The 18416-nt window shown below is 30.9% G+C and overlaps 1 pseudogene; it reads left to right on the forward strand.

Moving 5' to 3' along the window:
• The first annotated feature begins 1193 nt into the window (after positions 1 to 1193).
• LOC120887720 (U2 spliceosomal RNA) lies at positions 1194 to 1304 on the forward strand (annotated as a pseudogene).
• The last annotated feature ends 17112 nt before the right edge of the window (positions 1305 to 18416 follow it).

Consider the following 18416-nt stretch of genomic DNA (forward strand, 5'->3'; position numbering starts at 1 on the left):
TGAGGTGATGTTTTAAAAATGAAGTCATTCCTTAGCTATCTGTGCTGAACTTCTTTTCAATGACTAAAACTTTAAAAGTATTCGTTCCAGGAAAGAGCAAAATTCCTTCAAATAAAATTACTGAACTCTCAGTAGCTGAGAACATGCATTTATTTCAAAATTGCTTATAAATGTGTGAGGCATTTTTTTAACCTGATGGGAGATATAAATGGAATACTAAGTAGAGAACACATCCGGTAAGGCATAGAAAGCAATGTTAAATATTTTTGCTTACTTTAGCCAAAAGGGATTCTGAAGAGCTTAATAAAGGCAATTGACATAATCAGATATTTATTTTTAAAATATTATTCAAGGTGCAGTTTGAAGAATATATTTTAAGCAGAAAATAATTTATTTGGACTATCTAGTTAGGACTCTGTCAATCAAGAAGAGAGATGATGAATTGTGGATTAGAATACTGGCAGTGGAAATGGAGAAATTTTAAGCAAAATGATACAATTAATACATCTTATGTGTTGATTAGGAGTAGGAGGCAACAAATGTGACTCAGATTTCTGTTTTGAGCATATGTGTAGTAGGTATTTCATGATACACAGAACTAGAAAAGAAGATATTTGGAAAATATTATATAGTACTGATAGTTTACATAGTATTACATAGTATTTATAGTATATTATAAAGTATGATATATCTTAGATATTCCACACTTGAAATGCTTGAAATTATTGAGGTGAAATTATCTATCAATGTGTATTGCTCAAGCATTTATAACCCAAGACAGGATATTGAAAAAATAGGGAAGAATGTTGCTTGATGAATATGTATTAATTAAAATTATTGAATGCATGAGATTACTCTGTATGAGCTGAGATCAGGTTTTAGACATAGTTCTGTAAGTTTCTCACATCCTGGAAAAGAAACCAGCACAATAGACTAAAACAGAGTATCTAGATGGAAAAAAAAACAAACTTAGGATGGTGTACTGCAAGACACAAGAAGGGCATCATTCTAAAAGGGAAGTTATTTCAAAGATCTGTGAGTATTTTCTTAGGACTTAACAGTCTCAAATTTATTTAACTTATCCATTGGGGAGCTTGGTATGAGCAGTTTCAGATTACTAGAGGGAGGTGTATAGAATGGAATAGAAATAACTCAAAATAGAGTAGGAAGCGAAAATTATAAATAGCTGTGGAATCACTTCTTGACCTTTTGGCTAAGATCAAGTATAGTATCTGTCCTTATCAGTATAATAAATAACTATAGAATATTTACTTTGAAAATTTGGTATTGAATAGGTAACAATTATAAAGTAGCATAAACACGAAAGATAATGTATTAAAGTTGTCAAAGCTTACGGATTTTCAGTGCTGGTAAGATAGCATTAGAAAAGAGGGAACATGTTGGGTGAAGCAGAATGCAAAACTAAAGTTCCTGAGAATGTGGACAGGGCAAGATATAGAAAATACTTCCATAGTAACAAAATTATTTCAAAAATATTAGGAAAAAGTGCACATAAAATACATTGCAATTTTTTGTTAAACAAAGTTGAAGAATAAAGTAAATTTCAAGACATTACATGTAAGAGAACTGGACAGAATAGAGAAAAATATTAAATGTTTCTACTCTCTTCATGCATTACAAGGAGTCCATTATGATGTTATTAATATATAATAGTCCAAGTATTTCGGGCTCTGAGATAATCTCTGGAAGTTCTACTTAAACAGACTGAGTATTTGGAGCAAGAAATGAAACAGAGGATGTCAGTATTGTTATGAGCTGATTTGAAAATTAGGCCAGAGTTATCCCATTCTGTTCAGACACCTCACCCTGTTTGAAATTACCCCCCTCCCACATGAGCCCACTTGCACAGAAGCTGACACCTCTACCCCCACCCACTTGCATCCTGACCACAATATCTTTGAACTATGGAGCTAATGCAAGCTTGCCTTTCTGAGTATGTATAAAAGGTGCAATTTCTGAGAAAATTTACTTTCCACTTTATGAAATTTATCTTGTGATTATTAATTGCCTCTCCTGTCCCACTTCTTTGTGGTTTTATAGTCCTTATAAGCTGCTTTCCACCCCTACTCAGAGGTCAAAAGCTGCAGAACTGTTTGCTTTCTGTTGCCTCAGCCCTGGCCAGAATAAATCCTTTGTCTTTGCTTCAAAAAGACCCAAAGTTTTAATTGGGATTTGGGAATAGCACCTTAACAGTACCTTAGAGGGAACCATGGAGAGAAGTCAGTGGCTGATACATTATTAAGAAAATAGGAATCAAAGTTCCCAGTTACTTCAAAGATCAGCTTGGGGAGATTAAAGCTGTTGAGCAAAAAATAACTGATTTTAGAATTAGGAATGTTCCATGTTATAACATCTTCAGGATGTGACCATTGGGATGTGTGTGACCATCAACCAAGAACAAGAGACCCATCACTATGGAGGAAATGAATATGAGTCAGTTATCACAACCAGCTAGCTAAGAAGAATGATAAGTGATTGTATAAACATATTTTAAAGATGGAAGAAGATGTTCAAGAATGCTGGATCATTTTCTGATGGAAGCAAGAATTTACTGATTTACCAGCTTAAAATATTGTTTTGGTGGTGGAAAAGATGTAGTAGAAAAATGTCAATGGGGGGAAGAAGAAAATAATTCTATATCCTGGATTTGTAGTTATAAGAATTTGAAAGAATTAAGAACTCCACTTGGGGGCTTCAATAAAGGTAGAATTTAGGGAAAAGTCAGTCTTGCCTGTATAATTCTATATGGTTGGCCTATGCTGTTTCACAAACTGTTCCTGATAACATTCTTTACCAGCATTGACCATTATATCATGCTACCTCACATAGTCCTCTCTGCCTTGAACATATAATAACTTCTAAATGCAAAAGGAGCTAAAATCATGTGATTTAAGGAAGATATAAGGAAAATGATAGTATTTGAACCCCAGAGGACAGCAGAAGAAATACTAAAAACAAATATTCTGATAACACAATAACCCCTGAATTTTGTTTTCTTATCTAATTTGCTCCACACAGAATATCTTCACAGTACTTATTTTGTCATTTTATGAAGTTCAATATGTTTTAAATCTGTCTAAAGCTACCTATATTTTTCAGTTCAATATTATCTTTGTCTCTCTCTCATTTATTTGGCACTTAACACACACTATCTGCTGCTCTCATTTATATTTTATTTGTTTCTATAGTTGTCATCCCAAGTACACGATATTCCATTATGTCTATGTAAACATAGAAAATGTGTATTGGTTTGGATTGTTTATCTGTCAACATCCAAAGCATTGAAGCTGTTTGTTTACATAATTATAGGGTCCCAATCTTTGTTTTATTCTAAGTGATATAGGGATATAGAGATGACAATAAAATTCATACTTTATGAAAATGACGTAATAAGAAAATGGAAAAACACAAATAAAATAAATGAGTAGATTGACTCAATATAAATGATTTTTTGCGAAAAAATTCCATCGAGAAATAGAAATAATGGATAGCTTTAATATGATTTTTTTTTTTTGCCTGTAATGCAGCAACTTGGGAGGCTAAGACAGGAGAATCAGGAATTCAAAGCCAGCCTCAGCAACTGCAAGGCACTAAGCAACTCAGTGAGACCCTGTCTTTAAATAAAACATAAAATAGGGTTGGAGATGTGGCTCAGTGGTCGAGTAGCCCTAAGTTCAATCCCTAGAACCACATACTATATATATATATATATATATATATATATATATATATATATGTATAAATACATATATAATTTTTTGATAATTATATATATATATATATATATATACTTTTTATTTTTAAGTAGGTAACACAATTCCAAGAGGTGGGTGTTGTATATAAAATTTAACAAAATTATTTTTTACATAAAAATCATCTAAAAAGCACATGTTAATATATAGGCAGACACTGATATTCTGTTGAAACTAAGTTGAAAAATGTTGTCTCTAGGAATCTGAAAAACAGCATAATGAATAAAAGCCAGGGATTATTAGAAGTTTGGAGACTTTCTGGTCCAGTGTTTCCCCTAAGTTTCCCCTATTGTTTGAATCTCCACACAATAATTTAGATCTTGAATGTGTCTAAGGGTTGGTCTTCAGCCTGTGGTGCTGTTGGGTGTGGTGGAACCAATAGGAGGTGGGGCCTAGTGGGAGTAGGTTAGGTCTTTGTGAGTGTGCCCTTAAAGAGGATATTATGACCATGGTACTTTTTTCTCTTCATTCTTCAGTTCCTAGCTACCAAGAGGTCAGCAGTTTTGGTCTACCTCACATGCCCAGCTACACTGTATTGTCTCAGTACAGGTCCAGACAAAACAGCCCAAGGACTGAAATCTATGAAACTGTGAATCAAAATAGCACCTTTCCTCCTTTGAAGTTGTTTCTGTCAGGTATCTTGTCACAACAATGTAAAGGACATATGTTATCCTTTTAATAACATATTTCATTATTCTCAGTGTTTTTTCATGGTTTGAATGAGAATCACTAAACTCATTTTACAAAAGTTCTAAAGAGAAGTGTGGTATGGTTTAGATGTGAGATGTTTCAAAAGTTCATGGATAAGTCAACACAAGAAATTTAGAGGTGAAATGTTTCAGTTGGAGTCTAAACCTAAGCAGTTCAGTAATATAATTGAATGGATTCAAACTGGGTGGTAGCCAGAGGCAGGTAGAGTGTGGCTAGAGGAGGTAGGTCATTGGTAGGTTGCCTTTGGGGTTTATATTGAGTCCCTGGCGAGGAGTCTCTCTATGCTCTCTGATTTTCATGTCCTGAGCTGCTTCCTCTAGCATGCCCTTCTACCCTATATTCTGCCTCTCCTTGAGCTCAGAGCAATGGAGACAGTCATCTATGGATTGAGACTTCTTAAACCATGAGCCCCAAATCAACTTTTCTTTCTCTAAAATTGTTCTAGTCAGATCTTTTGGTCTCAGCAACAGAAAAGCTGACTAAAACGGAGTGACTTAGCCAAAGCCATAAAAATAATGTTACACACTTTAGAATGCATTATAGGTGTGAGCTGTTGTGGAGCACCCCTATAATTTCAGCAACTTGGGAGAATGAGGCAGAAGGATTACAAGTTCAAAGCCAGTCTCAGCAACTTTGCTAGATCCTCAGCAACTTGACAAAGCCCTGTCTCAAAAAATAAAGAGGCCTGAGGATGCAGCTTATTAAAAAATAAAATAAAATAAAAAAAAAACCTACCCTGGATTCAATCACCGGTTCCAAATAAGAAAATAAAAATAAGGTTCACAGGTATCCTGAGTTACAATTCAGAGTTCTTGATATTACAACAGTTTTATTCTTGCTACCAACTATGACTACTCTATAATTTGGAGTTGTTAGTATTATACTGTAAAAATTGTTCCTTATTAGTGTAACTCTGACAGTGGCTTCATCTAATGGGACATGAGAATGGTGTTTTTATGAATTGACAGATAAATGAAATCCTTTAGAAGTTGATACAGAAAAATTTCACCTGGGTAGAAAACAGTCTTCTCTGAGTATATAACAATTCACAATATTTTATTAGATGCTTGATGAAGCAAAGTATTATGGAAAAATTAAACAATAATTAATATTTTTTGTCTAAAATGGAAAAGAGATTCAATCAAAGAATAATCAAAGAATTTATAAGAATCTTTAACCTGGAAAAGAAAATAATTTGGAAGTAATATGATACAATGGTCTAAAATTATTAGGAAATCTACAAGATCCCTGAAAGTCATAAATTTTAAAATTTGAATAGGGGTTTCAATTCAAGTTTTATTTACTTAGTTGGTAGAATTAAGATAGAAATGTGGAAATACAAGAAAGAGGACTTTGACTGATTGCCCTAGGGTAATATTTTTTCTAGAAGTTGCCCTTAAAATAGAATGACTTGACTTTAGGAGCAGAATTCTCCATCACTGAAATATAAAACTAATTAAGAATAAGGGATGAATTAGAGATGTGAATCTGGTGATTCATACTAGGATAAAAAAGTCGCCTTGTATTTCTGGGAATCTCCTATCCCCTACTTAATGAGATAAAATGTTGGCACGTTGATTGATTTAAGAAAAATCTTTTGAAGTTCATTTCTAAGATGGAAAGTTAAGCTCTATTCATTTTGAGCCTATCTTTTAAAATTGTCACTTAGTAACTTCCCACTGTGCTCCCTCCAATATCAGATGCTCATATGTGAGTTACTAGAAAAGTTTTCCATATTTGGAGAGCATTGGCCAAATGAAACAATTAGCAACTCACAACAATGATCATCTTATCTTGTGCTACAATTTAACTTTAAACACATTCTCATCTAATTTCTACATACCAAGTAACCTAATTGCACTTTGACACTATTTAGGGTATAATTATATTTCATTTTTGTTTATTTCTTCTTTAAAAGTTTTCAATCTAGAAATTAATAGGATAGAAAACACATAAACCACTCTAAATACAACATTATAGGTAAAGAATATTTCAACTCAGCATAAATGTATTGTCTAGTTATTAATTATAAAGAAAAACATAATAAAGGAGGAAACAGTTCAAATAAACAAGAAAGATGTAAACTGATAGCCCTTTCAGGGAATTCTGCAAATCATATTTCAAAATACTTTTTTAAATGTCAAATTTATGTTTTTTTACAACTATTAAGAATTGTAGGCAAATGTAATTGTCTACCCTGACAACAATATGCAGTGGTTATTTTATACTGCTGAACAATGTTATTATCTCATCTTTATAGCAAGAGATTAAAGTAAATCTATGATTGCAAAAGTCAATTAGAATCTTAGAGGAGAATGTACTTTCTACTGAAATATCTGTAACTTAATGGAATCGTGTTATAGTGCTATAATAATTAACTGACACAAGAAAAATATGAAAATTTTGTTTATATCTAATTCCTTCTTGTGCCACCTATATAAAAAAGGGAATGAGTGAAAAATAAAATAAGGTATTGAAAAGTAAATATGCCTGTTGATTCTGCAGAAACGTTCTGTAAGAGAGGTGTATAAATCCACTTTTTGCTATTACAACCAAATGCCAGATACTGGGAACTTTATAAGAAAAAAAAATGCTTCTTTACCTCAGTTTTGAAGACTCAAGTTTTATGGCCCAAATATTAATTCAGCTCTGGTGCAGACTTTGTGATATATGTATCACAATGGTGGGAGCTCTGGAGAGTAGAGAAGAGAGACAGGAAGCCAGAGGAAGGCCAAGAGCTGTTTTATACAACTTGCTGTCATGAGAACTTCTTTAATCCCTTCCAAAGGCTGGCTCTTGATAATGAGGTTTGCCTACTAAGTCCTACTTCTTAAAGATCCTACCACCTGTTAATATTGCCATACTTTGACCAACCTTCCAACATATGACCTCTTGGGGGACAATTCATATCCACACTGCAGAAGTAGGCAGGAAGAGTGAGGGAAAGAGAGAGGAATATATATATTATGGATTGGTGTTTTTTTGATCTATTGCATCTGTCTATTCTCCATTGTTAATGTTTTAATTCAAAAGCTTTTAGATTCTCCTATCATGATATTTTACATTCTTAATTTTTTTCAATACTCCTATGATTCCTATTTATTAAACTGTCATAAAACAGTTTATTTAAATGCCCTTTATTTAAACTGTCATAAAACCACCAGGAATGATATTTCTATAATTTCATTTCATAATACTTTGATTAAAACTACCCAATGGATACACATAATTTGAAGAAAATACATGAAAAATTTTGATACGCAAGAAAATAAAACTGCTATGACTAGTAACTTCAGAGTGATTATTCTTGAATCTTGTCTCCCTCTCATTCTTTTCTCCATATCTACCTTAACTGGCCTATGGATATATCACTGAATGCAATATCATGCATTCAAGACATTCAATTCATCTTTTTGTAAAATTTGTTGATCAGTTCATCTGCTTTCTACTCTGTTTTCAAGATCCCACAGAAGAACTCCGTCTTCTACTGAATGCCCCACACAGGGCAAGGATGTGTATCACATGGTGCTTCATCCATTTTTTGCTGGTATTTTCTGATAGACTGAATTCCTTAGGACGTGGTCCAAAGCTCCTTTAATGATGTCCTTTACTATTGGCCACAATTTCCCCTACATAATAGATAATCAATCAATGATTGTTAAAGCAGGAAGAGATGATGAATTGATGCTTATGGAATAAGTTACTGGCTTTTATTTCATCAAATAGGTACATCCAACTCCCTCTTCCTACCACCTTCAAACTCCTAGCTATTTCCATAAAGGAAATTTGCTTAGATGAGATAGATTTAAAATTGGTTCAATTATTTGCTCAATTTTTTCATAAAATGATGTTTTGGACTGAGAGATAAAGTATAGAGTAGGTGAATATTTAAGTGATAGATAACATTTTTATCAGTTATTAGAAACATGGAATTTTCACATCTTAGCACTTCACCTAAAAAAAATAAAAACCTGTTTGTTAATAATTTACCCTCAAATTTAAAAAGGCCACTTCATGTTGCAGCTGATTTCTAACTACTCAGTTGATACTATGTTTCATAATACCAATCATAGCAATGTTAAAATTGGAAGCAATTCTGCTAATGAGTACTCTTGGCAAAAGGTTTAGAACATTTAGAAAAGACTTTTCCAGGTTCTTGCAGCAGATAAAAATATTCACACTGTTTCAGTGAATTTAAAAGTGTGCATAAACATCCCCAGTATTTCTAGTATGGAAAAACAGACTAGTCTTCCTCTAACTGAATTAAATGCATTAGAATTTTCAATAAAATTCAAGCAAGTTGTAAATATATTTTATAGTAAATGCCTGTGTCCATGTCCATGAGTGGGTGAGAAAATGATTTTAGCCAAATCTGAATAATATTGTACAATTCATATAATTGGTAATGAAGTACTACACAACAAGTTTGACTGAAAATCTGTTCTAATTATGGTCTGGGGAAAATTAATAATTAATCTTAAACTCTCCCTATAAATCATTAATGAACTCTTATAATGCACAATATCCTGCAGAATTTTTGTAATTTAAATAAATATTTTATTTTATTTATTTTCTTTTATAAAAGCTTTCTTAGAAAAGTAAACTTGAACAATATATGGTTGTATGTAAGAAAATCCATGTGCTAAGCCTGTATTATTTAACTATGGCTATAAAAATCAGAATTAAGTTAAACAAATTAAAAACTCTGTTCTTCATTCACACTATCCATATTCCAAGTATTAAAAAACAAGTACATGCAAGAATAAGCTACTCTTATTTAATAAAGTTTTATTAGACAGTTTTATTCTAAGACATAATTCTCTGCATAGGATTTCATGATTCCTTAGAAAAAATAAATATTACCTTACATATATACAAAATTGTCCCATTTTCAAACAAGGTTGGGGAGAAAAGGATGGACTAAATATTATCAGTTTATTTATATCACAATTTGAAGAAGTTGTCACGCTACCGCTTGAGCCACATCCCAGCCCCTTGCAGAAGTTTTAAACAACAGTGTTTTGAATTCTCTCCAAATTCCTCAAATTTATTCCTCTATGAAAAAAAAAAAACTTTTTTCAAAGATTCAAATATATTCATTCACATAGATATATTGTAGCAAATCACACTGTAATTCTGACAGGGGAATGAGACAAAAAGAACTATTTTGAAATATGCTAGAGTATCTGTCCTTCTTAACAATGTCTGCTTCCCGGATAAACAGAATAAACTGATTAATCACAAATTAACCTGAAGTTTTAACATAAAGAAGAGAAATTCCCAACTTTAGCCCACTTTGGCCCACCTAAGTGGAGGAGAAAGGTGGGAAACATGGAGACACGTCAGTGCTAAGTCCACAGTCTACAGGTACAAGCTAAGAGATGGAGCAAATGCTTTTCTCACCCACCCCTTGACACCCCAGTGCTTAAGACCTATTGAAAGTCACTTCTTCTAAAAAGTTCACCATGTTTAGTTATCACGAAGAAAAAAATTACAAGACCTATCACAAGACAAAAATCCCTATTTGAAGAAGCATCAGAAACACACATCCAGGCTCCTGGAATGATAAGACCGACAATTAGAAACCCTTGGGATTAATAGGCTGAAGGTTCTAATGATAAAAGTAGGCAGCATGCAAGAACAGATGGGCAATGACAGAGAGGATGAGCATCCTAGGATGGAACCACAATGAAGTGTCAGAGATAATAAATATTGTAACAGACATAAAGAATGCTTGTAAACTGGCTTAATGGAATAGACACAGCTGAGAAAAGAAGCTCTGGACTTGAGGGTGTCTGGATAGAATCCATCAAAGATATAAAGCCAGAGCACAAAGTTTGAAGAACATAATAAAATATCCAAGAACTACGAGACAAAGACAAAAACTATACCATCACAGTGGGAATATGAGAAGGAGAAAAAGGAACAGAAGAAATGTTAAAAATAATAATGGCTGAGAATTCTTCAAATTAATATCACACACAACTACCAAACCAGGAGGTTGAAAGAAAACTAAACAGAATAAATGACAACCACCACAACAAAAGTCTGCAACTAGGTGTATCATTTTCCAATTATAAAAAAATCAAAAATGAAGAAAAAATCCTGGCAGAAGCCAGAGAATTGAACTAATTTATCTGTGGAGGAGTGAAGATAACAATTGCATTCAACTTATGCTCAGAAACTATGCAAACAGGAATAAAATGGAGTGAAGTAGTCAAGGTTTTAAAGCAAAACACCTGCCAACCTAGAATTCAGTATACTGTGAAATTATCCTTGAAAAGTTAAGGCAAAGTCCTTTCTTGGGGACATAAAAATAGAATTTGGTAACAGTATCTGTCTTCCAAGAAATGTTATAAGTTCTTTGGAGACAAGGAAAATAACAGGTTAGGTGCTTATAAAGAAAAGATGAGCAACAAAAAAATAATAAATGAAAGTAAAATATTTTTACTTTTCTTATTCTTAATTGATTTCTAGATATGTTTAATATGACATTGTAAAGAAATGCATGTGCTTATGCATTATTATGTATAAACACATGCCATATATACATGTATATACATATATATATACACATACAATGTAAATATATATTTATATGCACACACCACAACATGACATACTATGTATACCTATATATAAGTGGCACATGCTACTACACACACATACAGACACATGAACATACACGCTATGTATACTTATATATATATGAGTAAAATAAATAGCAATCATTCAAAGGATGAAAGAAAAATTGTATTGTTATACAAGGTACTTACACCCTCCATGAAATGGTATAGTGTTACTTGAAAGTGAATTTAAGTTAGTTGTGAATGCAAACTCTAGGGAGACCACTAAATAAAAGTTAAAAAAAGAATAAACAGAAGTATGTTTATGTCATTAGTAATGCTCTAATCTTGATTAGTAGATATTAAATTAAACATTAGGAAAAGCCCTGGATCACTTTAGCATGTTTTAGATATGAACATTTTCATATATTAAGTGCCTCCTATAGACCAGATACATATTATACATAAACATTTTTAATATATTCTTTCAACTGAAACTCATGGTTTCTATTACAGTATCTAAAGCAAAAATATAAAATAAAAAAATGAGGCTCAGCTTTAAAAACATACCTAGAATTTCCCAACTAAAATGTTATCGACCAGAAAATTTAACTAAGATAAATCTAAATAAAAACACTATAGACTATGTTTTTTTTTCTCTAAACCATACGAAAATATCTATGACCAACTAAAATTTTAAACAAAATGATTATTAAATATCGTGGATTTCTAGTAAACCTACCTTTTTTGAAATCCATTTTTATTAACTGAATTCCTTATTTTTATTCTTTATATATGTATACATAGTAACTTATTAATGGTGTTTAAATATTCAAAATATTTAACTTGTCCTTTGTGAGTTATCAGTGGATATATTCACAAAATTCAAGACTTGTGTAATGGAAAAAATGCTGCCTTCCACAGTTTCCTTGGGGATACATTAAAGAACAGAGAACATCACACAAAAGTACATTAAAACCCTAACATCTTTGTGAGTTGTGCATTATTTTCAGGAAGTATGGGATGCACCTAAAACTTCCACTTTTAGAAAGCAAGAATTGTCTTTCATGAAGTAGAAACATTAACAACACTTTGTAAGCAGTGTATTTCAAATAGCATGTGTGATAATGATAAAATTATTAAACTTTATAAAAATGTAGCTCATATGAGATAACTGATAGTCTAATTTTACCATCAACATAATTTTAACTTTTGTCAAAATATTCTGATCCTTTTCATAAAAGCATTTTATATGACCCACTTAATTTTGAATCTTCTGCATAATATATGAATCAATTTCTGAACATAAAAACATTTTATTACTTTTACCTATTACATTAGAAAATAGTTATTTGGATGGTAAGATTCAATTTAACCTTGAATCACCCAGGAATATAAAACAAATTTATTTCATGTTAATTAATGTTTCAGTGAAAAAGCATAAGAAATCTGTTTTTTCAACTTTTTAATTTTACAGTTTGATTTTTTTAAAGCTATAATAAATCTATTTTATTTAGACTATCTGGTTCTAACTGGAATATGTTGTAAGAAAAAAAATTATTTGTATTTTAAAGAGTTCTTAAACAAAAATATACGAGTCATTTATCTCATTTTATATATCTTAAGTTTTATAAATCTTATGTAAAATGCTATATATAAATTATATATATATATATATGGTTTCTAAGACAGTCTCAATCTCTGATTGGCTTGCTTTGAATATCAATGTATCAATATACACTTTATCTTATATAATGGGACAATGATGAATGTCAAAAAATTCTATTATTATGTTTTAATTAAACAGATTCATCAAATGCTTCACCCTTTAACATAAATGGAATTATATTTGTCCAATCTATTTAATTTATACGTGAGAATATAATTGATATGTTCTCTTGTATTCCTTCATCCTGTATTCAAATCCATATTTCACAGACCACAGTGTTCTTTGCTGTGAGGAAGACTTAAACTTTGGCTCAAATGGGCCAGGTATTTGGTAAACACAGATAGACAAGACACAAAACATATTCTGGTGCCAGAGGCAGCTTTTTAAAATCTGATATAAAATATTTTTTCAATAAAAGTTGCTATTATAAAGAGAAGTATTGGAGTATATGAGAATAAAACAAAGACAACCATGCAAAACAAATGATAAGTCCATTGAGACATATCAGGATATTCCTAAGGTGGAGGAGATGAAGAATAAAGATTTTTTTTTTTGTAAAAGCCCAAAGAAAAGAGAGTGTAGGATGTCTTAAAGCAATGGAAAGGTAGAAAATATTGTTTTAAAATATAAAAATCAAGTGGAAGAGGTAGTAACATGAGGAACACTGAAGATAATGGAAAGAGACACTCATATTGCAACTTAGTAACATTCCAATGTATGAAGTCATATCATTCTATTTCTAGTTTTTCCATTTTGTTATTTATTAGCTTTGTGACCTTGGACCAGCAACTAAATTTCTTTCCAAATAAGTATTTCCTGATACATAAAAAATAAAATAAAACCCTCTGTATTTTATGTTTTTGTAATAGGAAGTAGATATAGTGCATAAATCTATTAGTGGAACACCAGAGAACATTTCAAATTCTATGTCTAATATTTACTGATATTATAAATATATTGTTTAGCCTTCTGTCATTTGGAAGAGATGATGGCTGTAAACATTCTCCTTTACCTAAGTTTCTGGGTTTTTGTTTGAAAGACAAGAAACCTTAATTCTTAGAAGGATTTCCGCACCTCTCATGAGCCAGAACAGAATTACATTGCTATGCACCAGCAAAGGAGAACAGGAAGATCAATATTCAACGATGCCGCCTCTGTGGTTCAGCCAAGCAAGGAAGAAAATAGTTGAAAAGAGGAAATGCATGACCCCATCCACAGCCCAAGCAAGTAGCCTTCTATACACACAGTGAGACATGAATGAACTCTTCTAATCAAGGTCATAACATGATGAGATTTTTTTTTTTATTTTAGAAGTTTTCTCCAGCTCTAGGATAGTGCAAGGAAATTATAGGCACAGGGAGACCTTTATTTCCTCTGTGAAATGGGAGGGAAAGTCAACAAAGACCAAAAGGTTAAAGAGGAATTTGAGAAAGTGATGCTTTCAAAGAGTTTCTGAGAAGATCAAAAATAACTAGGGAAACAAAATAAAGACAATGGAAAGAGACCCTCATAATGAAACTTAGTAATATCTCAATTCTAATAGTAGTTGATACTGGAGATCAGGGCAAAGAAACATTCAGATATATTAAATACATTTATGTTTAAAGAAAATTTTACATAATTTTTTAAAAATTTAATTGTTTAGAAAATATTACTGGTTAATAATAATTCAATGAATAATAATGTGTTTAATATACATATACATAGTTAAAATGACTAAGGGTTATTTAATATATTCTAACTACATTTCATAAATTTAAAGTCTTATTCAAGGTAAAAGACTTACAAAATTATTTAAGCTAATTTTATGTAAGATAACAGTAAAAAGACTGTGCACAATATATCTGAAATTTAGTGTGGAAATTAGCCTGTTGTAATGATGTTGTTTTTGATGGATATAGTAGAAAACTCTTATTGAAACCAAATTTTGTAAGTCTTTGAGAGTAAACCATATTTTGCCTTATCCTGAATCAATTTAATCAGTGTAGAGTACTTTTATTCTCAAAAGTAATAGGTAATTTATGAAAAGTAAATATTTAACTTAATTATTTTTTTATACTGGGGACTGAACTCATGGGCACGTTACCACTGTACTACATCCCCAGCCCCATTTATTTTATTTTGAGTCATGGTCTTGATAAGTTGTTTAGGGTTTTGCTAAGTACCTGAGGATGACCTCAGGCTTGCAATCCTCCTGCCTCTGCCTCCTAAGTTGCTGTTATTACAGGAGTGCATCTTTGTGCCCAAATAACCTAAAACTTCATCTAAATTTCTGGTAAATATCATACCTGGGGAATATTTTAACTCATGATCATCCCCAAAATATTTAGAAAGTAAAACATAACACGTAAATATATATTAAAAGACAACTGGTATTTGATTTATTTAAGACAGTTTCATTCATCTTAAATATCTGTGATAATTTCATTTGAATCTGACTTTCTAGAGAACATACTGATTTTGCATCAATTGAAATAATAAGGTAGGCATCAGGGCATATATTGCAGCTATACTAAATTATAAATAACTCTAAACAAAAGTGCTGAAAATCTGCTAAGTAGCTTAGGCCCACATGTGACATGCCTCTGAATGGTCACCATAAACATTAAGCATTTTTAAAAAAGATTATCTACTGTTGAATTTTTCTAGGGACAAACCAAAAGAATTTTGAATTCATAAAAATTGGCAAGATTGTATCAAGTACTTAAATAAAAAATTTAAAACTAAATATTTGCATAGGAGTTAATGTGTCAAAAACTACATCTGAGAAATGAAAAGACTATGAAAAAATCAATCCTACTCATGTATTAAAATTGATGTGCAAAAGCATTTTCAAAAATGTAATATCAGGGCTGGGGATATAGCTCAGTTGGCAGAGTGCTCGCCTCACATGTGCAAGGCCCTGGGTTCAATCCCCAGCAACACACACACACACACACACACACACACAAAATACACACACACAAAATACACACACACACACACACACACATATATATATACATATATAATATCAAACCATATACTTTCAAAAATAATCACTAATGCAATATATTTTCAAAGATATTAAGTTGTGAAGAAATTGAAGAGACAATGTAATGTTATATTTGTATATGTAATAATAATATATTGTAAGATAATTTCTATATATATGCAGTATATTAAAATTTATATAATCATTTATAATTTATAGATTCATATTGTTTATATAATTTCATTATGTAACTATGTAATTATATTCAATTATAGATTTTAAAAATATGTAAGTATTACAAATTATTGCATAGAAAGAAATATGTATCTCTGATTATAATGCAGCCTAACATTATATATAATATACAGGTTAAATATTAATAGGAAAAGAATACATTTTGTAACCCACATATGGCTTTGACATACTATTGCAATCAATGCTTGTATTGAGGAAGATACATTGATGAAAATAAGAAATACTGATGAGCATCAAAATTTGTGTAACAATAATATCATTGACTCTTAGAGAAATTTGGAGTTCTAAATGTAATTATCAGTCAAATAACAAAACCAAAAAAGGATTAATCAAAAAATTAATTCCAAATATTGCAAGGAGGTTATCAGTGAAAATTCAAAATAAAAAACAAGTAAACCATAACAATTAAGGGAAATCAGTAAGAAAGAAGTTAAAATTTTATGATCAGATGTGTTTCCTTGTTTAGTTTCCTGCCAGGATGAGTCATACTTATTTTTGTGTCATTAAATCAGCAAAACTTATACTTACTTTGTGACCTCCACTGGTCATGAAGTATTATCCTTTTAAATGTACAGATAGGCTCACTAATAAATTCTTCTAAACATTTACAAAGTAAAAATATCATTTCTGTACAATTCCAGAAAACTAAAGCAATAAGACTTTCTAATGAATTTGCTTATGCAAACATTATTTTGACCCAACAAACAGACACAAGCTTTGCAAAACAAAACATGAAGGAAAACAAAAACAAAAACAAAAACAGACTAATATCACATAGGAACAGAGTGATACAAATTCTTAGTCTCTCCAAATAGACAAATTGTTCCACTGAAGAGAAGGCAGAACTTGTGATCAGACCATGTATGCATGAGAATATGATGAATAATACTTTCTATAAGAATTGATTATTAATAAATGATATTTTAAAAAGGTAGTTTACTAACTAAAGAATCATGAAATGTGATCCTATATAACATCAAATATAAGTATGGACCTCAGAGAAATAAAAGTCTAAATGGGAATGGGCCACAATAATAGTAAGAAAAAGTAATTAGGCAAATATGTTTGATATAGTGAATGGAAATATTTTGAATTTAATCTAGCAAGATATACCATAAAATTTGTGAGTATATGATTACATCATGTTTAAGAACCACCAGGTCTCATGTATAGGATATAAAAATAAATGTTATAGAATTCAGATATGTTTCATTAACATGTGATTCCATTATTTGTGCCAATATGCTAAATTTATATTCCTTTCCTACTGAATTTAGTGTGAATGAGAGGACATGTTAAAGAAAATGGAGATATAGTGAGATTGTTTTGAAGAAACCTAGGTTTTAATATTTGATGGGGCAAAATGTTAACCAATAAAGTTTATTAAAGTTCTACAAAGAAGAAAATACATAAGTTTTTGTAGTAAATCTGGAAATGTATTTTAGGAAACCAAACTAGATGCTAATTATGAAATTTAGGTGTTCTGATGATTTCCTGAAAATTATATACAAAATGTTTTATTTTGTGTAGCTATTTATGATGTATAAATCAATTACCTTTAGTATATACTATCCAACATTACTATATCCAAGGTTAGCTAATATTTGTCACATTTTCTAGATGATGGACCAAAATCTGAGGTTACACTAAGTTTCTAATTCAAGACCACATAATTATTAAAGAATCATATTATTTCTTCTTATTCCAAGTCAATGTCTTTATTACAAAACACTTGCCTCCTCAATATTAATACCAATTATAAGTCCGATTATCAGTTATTGCTCTTGACTGACATATATGACATGGGTGTTTAAGTTAAATCCATCTTCATTTCATAGTTTTATTGAAAACTTTAGTATTTTTAGAAATAAATAAACTTCATTATTTTAAGAAGAAAAATCACTAACCCAATAGTCATTTAACTAAGTTTAAACCTAGAAAAGAGGAAGAAAAATTGCAGATGGCATGTAGTTTGAATGCTCCTTGTAATTCCTATGTTGCCATCATCTTTATAAAACGTTTCGTTTTAGACATATCATATTTTATCAAAACAAAATGGAGATTAGCTATGGAAATCATTAGAAAAAGCTTGGTTTGTATACTTGAGTTATAAAATTATAATACATTTTCATTCTCTTTTCCTGTATCTCTCATTTTTGGTAAAATATAAAATCTAGCAATTTTTATGTTATCCATTACTTCAACTCTTCTCATGCTATGCTTAAAATTAATTTATTAAAGAAGGGCTACAATTTTAAATTACCAAGTTATAATGCTCTAAGAAATTAGTTATTTTCCTACCACTTTGAGCCCATCAAACGAAAGCCCCTGATTTCTACTAAGTATCATTAATTAGCATTTTAATGTCATTAAACTATTGTAAAATACTTTACATATTTTAGAGGAATATAAATCATATAAAAATTTGTCCTTTAGAGAGCATTTGCAAAATTTCAATGTATGCAAGG

The sequence above is a fragment of the Ictidomys tridecemlineatus genome, chromosome 10 (assembly GCF_052094955.1).
Source record: "Ictidomys tridecemlineatus isolate mIctTri1 chromosome 10, mIctTri1.hap1, whole genome shotgun sequence".
Taxonomy (NCBI): Eukaryota; Metazoa; Chordata; class Mammalia; order Rodentia; family Sciuridae; genus Ictidomys; species Ictidomys tridecemlineatus.